The sequence below is a fragment of the Vombatus ursinus genome, unplaced genomic scaffold (genome assembly GCF_900497805.2).
Source record: "Vombatus ursinus unplaced genomic scaffold, bare-nosed wombat genome assembly UNPS02014945.1, whole genome shotgun sequence".
In the NCBI taxonomy this organism is placed as follows: domain Eukaryota; kingdom Metazoa; phylum Chordata; class Mammalia; order Diprotodontia; family Vombatidae; genus Vombatus; species Vombatus ursinus.
The window spans coordinates 10,854,529-10,866,965 of record NW_020954723.1 but is presented as its reverse complement, the minus strand read 5'-3'; the positions used below and the strand labels follow the sequence as shown (position 1 = coordinate 10,866,965).

General features: G+C 42.3%; 1 protein-coding gene across 5 annotated transcripts in view; it reads left to right on the top strand.

Annotated features, from left to right (window-relative positions):
* The first annotated feature begins 888 nt into the window (after positions 1 to 888).
* The window catches only part of FLRT2 (fibronectin leucine rich transmembrane protein 2), a 117,263-nt gene continuing 105,714 nt past the window's right edge, over positions 889 to 12,437 (top strand). For 4 of the 5 annotated variants that reach the window (XM_027844820.1, XM_027844818.1, XM_027844819.1 and 1 more), the window contains exon 1: positions 889 to 1,353. The gene's annotated coding sequence lies outside the window, so the exon portion shown is untranslated. Of the gene's footprint in view, positions 1,354 to 4,907; positions 5,036 to 12,437 lie in introns of those variants that run through there. The other variant, XM_027844821.1, reaches the window with a different exon arrangement.

Below are 12,437 nucleotides of genomic sequence, written 5' to 3'. Positions count from 1 at the left end.
TTTGTGCTCTCTATTTAAACAGTTTCAGAAGGTGCAGGGGGAAACGTCACGAATCAAAACCCCGGAGTGGAGCTGACCAGTTCCTTCCAATGCTGTGACTCGCTTATTTTTTTCAGTCCTGCCTGTTTGTGCTTCCACTTTTATTTACTTCATATTAGCAGTCTCTCCGTCTTCCTCTCCCTCCTGCAACATCTGCCGCTTTCTCCAGCTCCCAACCCCAACTCCGATATTCTCTCTCTCTGTGTGTGTGTGTGTGTGTGTGTATGTGTGTGTCTCTATCTCAGTCTCTGTCTCTCTCTCTCTCTCTCTCATAAAAAAAAATCCTGAAGTTCTCATCAGATCACTTCCTTTTAAAGGAAGATTGGCACAGGGTGGGGGAAGTCTCCTTGTATTTTTGATTCCACATAAATTTTTGCGTGAGCGATACAGTTATCGAGTGGGGGCACAAAAAACACAGAGCTCTAAGAAGGTGCTAAGAAGGACTTTTAAACGAGATGAGCTTTGGGAGACTCTTCTGCTAATTACACTCGGTGAACTTACAAAAACGTACAAAGGACCCTCAGGGACATACTGAAGATAGGGAAAGGGGAATGCCAAGGCTTCCCTAGCAACTTTTGATAAATCCAACTACAGAAGGTTTAAAGGATCCGGAAGGCTGTCTTTTGTTTAGAAGATGCAGCCTAGAACAGAAACTAACTTTTGAAGTTATGCCATTGAAAGTGCATTTATGGCATTAAGTACCAAGACAAACATTGCAAAATGCACGTGGGCAAAGCATACTTCCACGCCAGGCAACCGGTGCTGTTTCTTCACGTGTTCATTCTTCCCGCTGCATTTCCCTCCCCCGGAGCACAAAGGGTTAAACTAGTTCCCTCCCTAGTTGGAGGGAAGGCCAGGGGGGCGGGAGGAGAAGCAAACTGTCTTAGACTAGGTACCTTGTAGCTGCAAGTTCGAAATCTGTCATCCTCGCTTTAGAGTCTGGCATCTCGCATTGTCCCCAGTGAGTAATGATCATAGGGAGATAAGATCGCTCAGCCGGGTTGGGCGGAATCTCTGAGAAAAGACGTTTAACCACTTCAATCGTTCACTTGCCGGAGCCCTCACTCCAGTGTCAGGGTTAAAGAAAGGAGCCACAAGACCGCGGCAGTTCGCTTGCTTCCGAGCCTCCAAGCCTGTTAAGACATCTGGGACGAGGGTAGCAATTGTCAACAATGGGAAAGGGAGACCTTGGTGGCGATCCTTAAAACAATACCATGCAGCAGGAGCCCAGCTACTACTGTACCAGCTTTTTCTCTTTTCACCTTCCTGACCCGGTGGGATTTGGATGAACTAAGTCGGAGATTTCACCAGCAGGTAAAAAAACAACAACAACAACAAAAAAAACTCCGGAGGCTCAGGTGAAGTTGATGAGGGTCAGCCAGCGCTTCAGAGGCACACTCTACTGCCAGATTAGGGCGGGGGGGGGGGGGGGGAATTGTTTTCTGAACTGGCTGGCAAGGAAAGCAAACTGCAGGTTTTAACTTTCTGCTTAGGGAGGGAAGCGAGAAGGGTGCAAGCTTTCATTACATTGCAACCTTACCTACACCTAGGTGCAAGTTCGAACCGGCAAATCCACCACCTTAAAGTAGTTTAGCAACTGGCATTTATCTTCTTTGCCCTATATTCTTAAACTGGGGTGTCGGAGCCCCGCGGCTTGCCAGAGAAACAGCACCCAGTTTCCAGTATGACTCGCTATTACCTTAGAGACATCAGTACTTCTCCCTTTTCCCGCATCAATTATTGTTATTATTATTGCTATTCTTGTCAGTTGGTTCTAAAGCCTCCAGTCTCTGACCCCCCCCCCCCTTTTCATGCAATCTGTTTTAGATTATTAGCCCTTTAAGGAGATCCAACCGTGCCGGTTCTTTCTACTTTGACTTTAGTGATTTCCTAAAAACCTTATGTGCTTATCTGGAGAAGTACCACCTCCAACTGGCAGTTTGGACTCTTTGCTAGGAAAGGGCCTTAGCCTAGGCTAGGGCCTCAGTTTGGAGTGGCTCAGCAGGAGTCGTGCTGAGACGGACAGAATTCCTTGCTGCAGTGCTCTGGAGGAAAAACAAACAAACAAACAAACAAAAAGATAAAACAGCGCCTAGGTCAGTGTATAGAGAGAAAAAGGTGAATGGTGGGGAATGGGAGGAACTGTGAATCAGTCACTGCCTGCTACTTGCTTCTTTGAGTACACAGCTAGGCAAACTTCCCCCAGCGCCTCTGCCTTTGCTCCTGGAAGCAGGGTGGAAAAAATCCCTGCTGTGATTGTGTGTGTGTATGTGTGTGTGTGTGTGTGTGTGTGTGTGTGTTATGGGGATAATTCATCATCTGGAAGGAAGATCAAGGTCGTGGGGTTAGTAGTGGGTAGGAAATTCTAAGGGGAAGGAGTTGGGCGGGGAGAAGGGGTGATTGGACTAGGCAGGACAGTAACTGCCCCCTTGGGTGCCAAAGAAACTACTCCAGGCAGGAGCCCTTTCAGCTGCCGGGTTCTCAGCAGGGTTTAGCTGCTAGGGTGGCGGCAGCTTCAGCTGCTGCTGCTGCTAATCAAGCTGTTAGATTTTGCTGCTGGTGCTTCTGGAACCTCCCAGCAAGATGGCACTTTATGTCTGTCCTTCCTGGATCAAAACTTCTCCCCTGTCCTTTCCTATTTCTGTACGTTTATTCGCCATTCAACACGTTTATAAACAAAGTGGGATATTTTGATTTTTTTTTTTTCCTTTCCGACCTTGCAGAAGTCAAGCTAAAGATCTTATGTCGTGCGCCATGCACACACGTGCAGCCATGTATGCGTGCATATAATTGAATTTTGTCCTTGAAGTCAGACCAGACCTTTCTCTAAACTACATTAGTGTTTCTTAGACTCTCAAAAACATTAATTCTTTAGAGACCATCCGAATGCAGGGGGAGGGAGCGAAACAATTGCTAAAAGTACCGTTCAGTGACTCAGCGTTTGATCTATGGTTGAGCCCAGCCTATTCCTCATCAAGGTGAGAGTTATTCTTGACTACTCATTCTGCCCTAGAATCTGATCACATCTCTGTCGGTTTCCTTCTCTGAGTTTCCAACTCCAACGTGCCAACTGACTTCTAATGCAGACCAACCAGAGTTTGCTTCTTTAGAAAGTCTGGTTTGTAGAACGAGAGCGCTCTCCCTCTTCTGTTCAGAATCAGCCTGTATTTTGACTTGTTAAAACATGACAGGAACTTACTGTAGGCAGAGAGACCTGCAATGAAACCAGAATCGAAAATCAAGAATATCGTGGCGCTTTTTTTTAACCTGTTTCTTGCTTCCCTAAGACGTCACTTTTCTGTCTACAAAAAAATAAAAAGGGGGGGGTTGTCATATACAACTCCTGATTTCTTCAGCAGTTTGGAATCTGATCCTTAAGTCCTTGTTCTTGAATCTGCGTGCCCACCACGGTCTATCATCAAATTAAGTTGTCCTTTTCTAAAAAGGAAGAATGAGGAGGAGGAGAAGGGAAAGGGAAGAGGACGGGGGGTGGTGGGGGAGGAATCGGTGCAGCTGAAAGGAGGGAGCCCTACAAAATAATCATAACTATTAGGTCATTTTTCCGATTAGAGTCCATTGAAGAAGTAAGGTGTTGGAGAAATGGCCTTGGGGGGGGGGGGGATGAAAGGGGTTGGGGAATCGCCTGCCCAAAGTTGCCTCTTTTTGAAATAACGCCATCTTTGTAGATATGTTTGATTTTCTTTCTAATGTCACGTTTTGGACATTTCTCAAGAGTTTCTAAGTAATAAGTCCTTCTCATTGGTAACATGGAAGTGTCCAGACTGAGAAAAGTGACCTTCAGGGGTCTGCGTATCTTTTATTACTGGGGGATGGGAGGGTGCGGGGAAGAGGAGAAAAAGAAAGATAATATGCCGTCTACTTCTGTAGAGCTGGGTGATTATCAGCTGGGTTAGCAAGCACAACCCTCCTTTTTATCTTCCTTGAAGGAAGGACAGGGTTAAAAAACCTTAGTCTGACTGCCTCTTGGAAAGCCTTGGGTTGCAGCCCTGCCTTCCAAGCATTCTTTAAACTAGAAATGTGGGAGGGCCTCCAGGAGGGAGAGAGAAAGAGAGAGAGGGCTAGAAGGAGAGGGATAGAGGAGGGAGAGCTAGAGAGCAAGCCAGAGAGGGGCGAGATGGCTATCAGCTGAATTCATTACTGTAAACATCTCCCAGGGGTGTCAGGATGGGGGGCGGGGAAGGGGGGGGCGAGGCACGACTTACATTAGCGGGGAATAGTCAGATCTGAGACATCGTTACTGCTAAGATCAGCCTCGCAATCCCCGTCTGAAGAAGGCGCAAGACTTGGAGAGAGACCCACGCGCGCGCGTGCACACACTCACACACACACACGCTCCCGCTCCCACATACGTGTGTAGGGTATCTGGAGACTTGTCCGAGTCCTGGATCTCGGTGCTTCCTCCAGTGATCCTTTCATAGCCTCTAAAGGAGACCCCTGCGAGAGAGCATCCTGCGACTGCTTTTTCCCTTTCGGCTTTCCCCAGTTTTCCTTTTTTTTTTTCTTTTTTTTGGGGGGGCAGGGAAGGGGTCGTCATTTTTTATTTGCGAAGAGCACCAGTAGGGGAGCGGGGGCGCTGGGCAGAAGGAAGGGGTGGTGGTGGTGACAAGAAGGCAGAAGAGAAGAGAAAGTGGGATGCCAGAGCCCTGGGCTGCGCGTTGGAGGAGGAGGTGGAGGAGGAAGGGGGAGGACGATGCCGCTGCTTCATAGGGGAGGAAGGCGAGAGCAAAGGGAAGGGAGCGCTCCGGTGAGCTGGCAGAGGCGAGCCGCGGGGTGCACAGAAGCGCACCCGTCACAGCGGCTCCGACTCGGGCTACAGCTCCGGCAGCCCCCGGCCCAGCCGCCGGATACCCACCCAGGGCACCCGCAGCCTCCACCGCAATCCAAAGGCAGGAGAAAAAGTTTGGATCCCGGGGAGGGAAAAGCGCAAAGAGGGATTATGACCAGGGCTGGAAAAGGACTGCAAGAATCTTCGCAGGTAAAGTGACCCCCCCGCCCCCACCCCTCATTCACCCTACTCTTTCTAAACCCCCGACCCCCTTCTCCATCCCTGGCCTTGGAAGGGCAGCTGCTGCCGCTGACAGGAGAGTCGGAAGGAAGGCAAAGTTAATGATCCAGGTTCTAGGACCAAAAGATCATTCGTCACCTAATAGCAGTATTGGAGCTTTATCCCCATCTGCGAGAATGTGGGGAGGTGGATCCCGTAGCTAGAGGATGGAACGTATGTCCAGCTGTTGCCCTGTGCACCTATTTGGCAGTTTAAATGTGGATTTCGAGGGCTTTGGTATCTTTCAATTGAGGCAGATGGTGCATAGATTTGAACATCTCCAATTACAGCAAATAATTATAGCATCTGTCTTTTAGCAACCCTTAAAAATGACTGAACCTACCACCCTCACATCCCGATTTTGTTGGTACCGTGGAGGTGAACATTTAAAAATCACCTTCTAAGTTGAAATCGTAGGCGCCCCTCTCCTTCTCCCATCACCTTCAGCCCTCATAAAATGGGAACTTTAGAAGTCGAGTTTTCATTGAGGGGAGAACTGGCTTGTATTACTCATTGGTGACGCGAATTTGCGATGAAATAAAGGGTGGTGGGGTGGGGGGAGATTGTGCAGAGAATCAGATTCTCCATCAGTAGCTACATTCACTAGGGAGGCTCAGGGAGTGTGAGTGCGCCTGTGTGCGCTGAGGTTGGGGGCAGTGGAGAGAATGCTGTCACATCTCTCAAATATCTTCCTTACTTAGGGAAACTGGGGGAAATAGCTGGTGAGCCTTCTAGGAGAGGAAAATGGGAAACCCTGAAAAAGATGTTTAGAGCAAGCACATTTATTACTGCTATTATTGTTATTAGTAGTTCACCTGGAAACTCAAGAAGGTGTCATCTCTTGTAAATGGAAATCAGTCACCTAGAGCCTTAATTAATTTTAGTGGAGGAAATCTGTTTTAAAGCTTGCAGTAAGCTAATAAAGTGCAAGACACAAATCCGTGTAAACGCCTTTATAGTATGTAAAGTGCTGATTAGATGTGCTGCATTTGCCTTGCAAAAACCCCCTCTTTCAACGGCAGAGATTACTTCCAACTCAACTGGGAGATTACTTAAATGAAATGTATTGTGCTGTAGGGGTGGGGGGGCCACCCTCTTGCCCCTACCCCATCCACCCCCACACATTCAGAGGCTTGTTGTTAAATTTATTACATCTAACTTCTCAGGGCAAAAAGCTAATGAAGGCTAGTTTAGATATAGAGCCTAATATTGTCTATGGAATTAACCTAATGACCTTATTTTGTTAAATCTTAAATGAAAAGACAGGCAAACTTTGGATCCACTCAGTGTTTTTTGAGGTGAATAAATTGAATGCTGGCATTTTCCCAAGCTATTAGGCTGTTGTAGTATGGATATCAATTTTTAAGGCCACTATTGTTATAACTGGGATTTGGGTTTGTTTGGCTTTTTTTTAATTATTGATAAGCAAAATGTGCCAGATACTTAAAGGAGAGGCCAAAATATTGGAACAGTCATTTTTAGGTGATATGCATGCAAGTTAAAGTTGCTGATTTTCTCAGAATGCTTTTGCTTCTGAAAACCTATCCTCTTTTTTTTGGTTTTGTTTTGTTCTAAAGCCTCAAATAGGTCCAAATCCTGTAAGGATTTCCAAATAATTGAGAATGACAGTGTGGCCTTATGCTGTCAGGTCGGTCAAATTCACCTCAGTGGCTCTAGGAGTTCTGAAGATGAAATTTCAAACACCATTCTAAATCTCAGATAGCAGGTACAAGCAATTCTTAAGTAGGAGCATGCTGGTTGCTCTATAGCAGAACACATTACAAGCCTAGTGTCAATGCAATGCTAGTAAAATGTCTGTAGCCTGAAACACTTGAGTAGTTTCATTACAGTTTTCAATATTTCAGGTGATGTTTCTAATACCATAAAGCAGATTTCTAAATGACACCATGCTGAGTTGCCCACTACATCCAGAAGAAGTCCAGGTTTTTCCTGTATGCTGTATTTCAGAAGATGTGAGCTTATATCAGTTTGACTTTGACTGTCTGGATCTAATTTGAGCCCTGTTGCCTGTTACACTTATCATCTGGCCCAATGGATAGTATGGTTTAGGACTTAGATGTATCTCCCTAAAGCAACTTTATACTTTCCCAGTTGGAAACTACATTATATACGGTATAGTTTCAAGGGAGTTTCAAGAATATTTAAGCCTGGGAGGCCTTAAATAGAAGATAACCAATGTGAAAATCTGTTCAAGTTTGACTTTCTAATCTTTCTTTTTACAAAAGAACTTCTGTAACGGGTAGTGTCTGAAATTTAAACATTGCAGATCTGTTAAACTTGTCTTGTGGTTGACTTTCAATTTGGAAGGTTGGAGAAGGCGAAACAACATATTCTTTTCATTCAGGTGGTACTCTTTTAGGTATAATCATCTCTTGCTCTCTCTTCTTTAATCTCAATTAAATTCATTTTTCACTAGATTACCTTTATAACTTAGTGTCTTCTTCCACAGTGATTCAAAAATCAGTCCATTAGTGACCTCTATCTGTGAGAAGTGAACAGTCATTGTTTTTTTTTCCCTTTCTTTTCCAAAGCCCAGAATTACACAGAAAGCAGACTGTACAATGCTTTATCTCTATACATGCTTAGATTTGCTAAATTACAGTTTTCCAGACATTCCAGTGTGGGTAATGGTATTTAACAAAGACATTAAAAATGTTATATGATAATACAAGAACTACTAAATAGTTATCCCATGTAGCAATCGTAATGTGTTCAACATAAATAAAACATGAGTGCTGTCCAATTCTAATGAGTTGTATGTCTGAGTACAAGTGACTTAAGGTTTACAATCCTGCAGAATATAAGTGAAATTTTTATTACTCCTAAGTACTTACATAAAGACCACACAACTTTGAGACACATATTGAAAACAGATACTATGTCTATATGTATTTGTGTATCTATGCATATAGATGAATTGATAGTTACCACAGTATTTGTATGTATTTAACTTCTGTTCTACCTCTGTGTGATAGGTTTCAAGGAGAAGTTGGAGTGTGAGTGGGATGTCTTTAAAACAGAAAGTATCTTTTAGGAAACTTTTAAAACGTGTTTCTTAATAAAGTTTTGTCTTCTAGTTATATTCAAATGCAATTTTAAGTTTAGCTGATGATTCTGAATGGAAATGAAAGACAAAGTTTACTTCATTTGTTAAGTAGGTGGATACCATTATCTGACATTTTCCAGATGGTTTATGAAGCAGTGGTATTTGGAAATATGGAATTTTGGGAGGGTTCTCTTTTCCCATGGGTAGGCTGTACTCAGAAGAGCCGTTGTAGAACAATTTAAAAAGAAAAAGAAAATGGCCATCATTACGTCCTAGTCCTCCTCCTTCACCCCTCCCAAATTACATTTGCTTTGTGAAAATATCTTTTTCTTCTAAAAAATAAATGTTAGGTTATTATTTTTAAGAGTGGCACAGATGGAACTATTAGCTTCTTTCTTCTCTCTTCAGCAATGGGTGACCTCGTCCCTCCAATTAACTGTCTTCTTTTCATGGGGAAAAAAAGTACCCCCAGAACCATTAGTAGACAGAGTGCCTTTTCAGGGTTTCAAATAAGGCTCATTTTTTTAAAGCAGCTATGACACAAATATTGTAATAAAAATATCCTCTGTTAAGCTGAATACAGAGACTTACTTCAGTTGCATGAAACAGTAAAAACACTGTATTAGAAAAATAATCTTTGGTATTTCAGTGGATGGTCAAAATCTGTTAGAACCCTCATGACTCTTTTTCCTTGATGATTTTCACATCTACTGGTCTTTGGTGTTCTTTGATTCCTTCTGCTCTGATTCTTTGAAGTGAATCAAAACCAAACAGTGGCTACTTTCTTAAGGAAATTCATCATGTTATGTTCAGAATCCCTGAAGAGTTAATGATGCAGAAAAAGTCCTGTAAGACATCTTTCTAAAAGGAGCCTTTTGGTTGCAGGCGTGCCACTGACTAGCCTCCTGCACCTTTTGCAGCGAATTGGAACCACGTTATTTATTTATTTTTCAAATACTGCCTCTAGCTTAATTTAATGGGGGGGGCAGGTAATGGGTATAGGAGGGTGTTTATGCTGAAGATGCAGAGCCTTACGTCCTTTGCCTCATTCAAAAAAAAGTGTCATTGTTATAGAGGCTATGTGCAGGAAGGTCAAAGACAATGTCCTTACATGATTTGAGAAGTCAAAAGGCCACATTCATAATTCTCAAACACTGGCCGGCTATTCCACTGATATGCTATGGGAGTAATTATTTTTGACAGTTATGGGTTAAAGGCCTCAGTTATTAAAAAAAAATCTAGTGATAGCCATTAGGTATTCTTGTGACTTGAGTTACTCCTCCATGCCCCAACACATTGTCCTTCCCACCTCTATTTTTTTCCAGATTGTTTATATGGGAAAATGTAAAAAGACATGGACAGAGGGATCATATCCCCACAGTTCACGGACCATTTAGCATTTTTCAATTTTGTTTATTAGCACTTTCAAGATATAGAGAAAAGGAACTCCCATTTGAACTAGAGAGCTTTGGTTTTTAAACTTTGAAATAAACTTAGCAGACCAGAAAGTGAATAGAAGCCATTAGGCCTCAGAACACTGAAAATCTTCACCTTTAGCAATCATTAAAACAAGGTGTACAGGTCCTCTTGAAAATAGCTCAGAAATATATTATCCATTAAAGTCAGCAAAGGTCATATGGCTGAATGGAAAGCATTAGGACCTTGTGCCTCCTAAAATAGGTTCATTACCAAGTGTCGTTTTCAGGCCCAGTTGGCTATTCATGTCACTTTCTTTCACAAGTAGTGTCCCAGCCCACTGGAGTAAACAGATGGTTCCTCAACCCATTGCTCAGTGATTTGATCCATGCATTCATTATGTGTCTTTGATTATGAATAATAGAGTCAAATTATTTAGAAATGGAAAATTGAAATAGTCACCTCATTTTTGGATAAAAGCATGTTGAGAAACTTGGAGGAGTGGAGAAAATCTAATGATCCTTTGAGATTTCTGTGATCCTCTGAGAAATGAATCAATCAACTAGCATTTATTAAGTGCCTTCTACGTGCCAGGAATAATTCTAGGCAATGGGAGATAAAGGATTTTAAAATGTAATGCCTTTCAATTAGTATTTATCAAGCAGCTACAGTGTATAGGGGGTGGGGTGGGTAAAGAGGGTGGACAGTGTCTGGGGATGTCTGGCTAGGAAAGGAGGTGGGTTCATCTTGTATTGAGAGAGAGCAGTAACAGATGGAAACCCTTGGTACTGCACTGGTATCCATGAAATAGGAAAATATCCAGAATAAAGCATTCTTTGTTTTAGGTGGGTCCTGCATAGAAGACTGAATGGGAAGGCATAGATAAGAATTGCATAGAGGGAAGTTGATCTACCCTACTAGAGAGGAAGTGCCCATGTGAGCTCACGAGCCCACATAGAATGATTTCCATTTAATTAGCATCTTGCCCATTCCAAATGGGTTTATCTAGTTTCTTCCTACATCAAACCTATGGATTAGGTACAAAGCAAATGCTTATTCTGTCCATTTTCCTGACGAGAAAATTGAGGCATGGGGCAGATTAAATAATAGCCTAAAAAGTTCGCAGTGACAAGGTGTTGCAGAATACTAGAGTCAGAAGGGATTTTCTGACTCTTAGTTGTATAGTGACCTTTCCACTACGCTGTATTTCTACATATGAAAATATAGAGAAGTTAAATCCAAATAAGTTTGATGTCTAACTTTCCAATTTAAATTTTAGAAATTGTATATTATGGTACACCATAATCATTATTCCTATCTGATTAGAGGCTGCTTGAGAGCTTGTTAAGAGAAAAATGTATTTCATGTTGTTTCATGTTGAAACAACATTTCCTTTTGTTTTTATATCACTTATGTTTCCTTCTTCTTCCCTCCCCCAGAGAGCTATTCTGCATAAAGAAGGAAAAAAGAAAGTTAAGTTTCACTAATCCATCAAAAAGTTTGAGGTATGTGTGTATATAGTATTCCACACCCCTAGTACCCCACCTCTATAAAGAAGATGAGGTGGTGCCTTTTCCTTTGTCTTCTTTGGAACCAAAGAACAACTATATCTTCCTCATTTGAGGATCTTCCATGTAGCACAGTGTCTCGTATATTGCGGATGCTTGATAAATGTTTGTTCAATTGGACTGTATCTGAAAGCTGAGATTTTCAAAAAAGGTGACCATGTTATAACATATTTAGTTTGAAATTTGTTATCAAATCCTTCTATCTTCCAAATTACTTTGGGTAAATGGGTTCTACTTTTCTAAATGATTCCTAAACAATTTGATATTTTAGACATTCAAGGATTGTATTGGTAATGGCATAAGGGGTGGGGTGGAGTGGGAGGAGAGCAATGTTTATAAAAATTGACACACATAAAATAGAATTTCAGAGTAGAAACTAATAACCTTATTTTATGTATGAGAAAACATAGGCCCAGAAAAATGAAACGACTTTCCCAAGTTAAGATACTAAATAAGCAAAAGAACCTGAATAGAACCATGGTCTTTCAGTTTCATCTGTTCACCACATCCTTCTTAGCTCACTCATATCTGTCTGTGTGATTTTTCTCACCCTGACATATGCCTCTGCCACCTGCCAATACTCCTGGAACCTCCATTTTGAGGATGTGCTCTGGGTAGCTATGCCTGCTCCTTCACTCTTCTAGCTGTCTTCTGACTCTCAAGATTTTGCCATGATGTCCTCACATGGGAACCTTTCATAAACCATTGCCATCCATTCCTTTTTAGCTCTGTTGTATGTGTTGTCTTTACCCATTAGAATATAAACTCCTTGAGGTCAGGGATTTTTTGCTTGTATTTTTATTCTCAGTGCTTAGCACAGTGCCTAACATGTAGTAAGTACTTAATAAATTCTCACTGACTCACTTAACATAACATTTAAGTAATGCAATTTAAAATTTTTGTCATAAAGCCCATTTTTATGATTACATCTATCCATTTGCAGTGCAATTGTTGCTTTAATAGCACAGGGTGTGTATGTGTGTAAGGGACTGGGGGAGTTGGGGGAATTGGCTTCTTTCACAGAAAGAAATTACTTCCACAGTTTGACTAAAAAAAATAGCACTGCAGTGAACAAGTGTGACTGAGGCCAGTCCAGTATTTTTAGAGAGGAAGCCTGGCACTTGTCATGTGGGAAGACAGTCCTTTTCCTTCCTTTGAGAGTTTGCATCATTTTCAGGAATTGAGACTGATTTATTGCGAATGGATTCATAAAGCATTGCCACCTGCATGGGGACCACTTTGGATGAAATGCTCCAAGTTCCCTGAAAATGTGGGTATATAT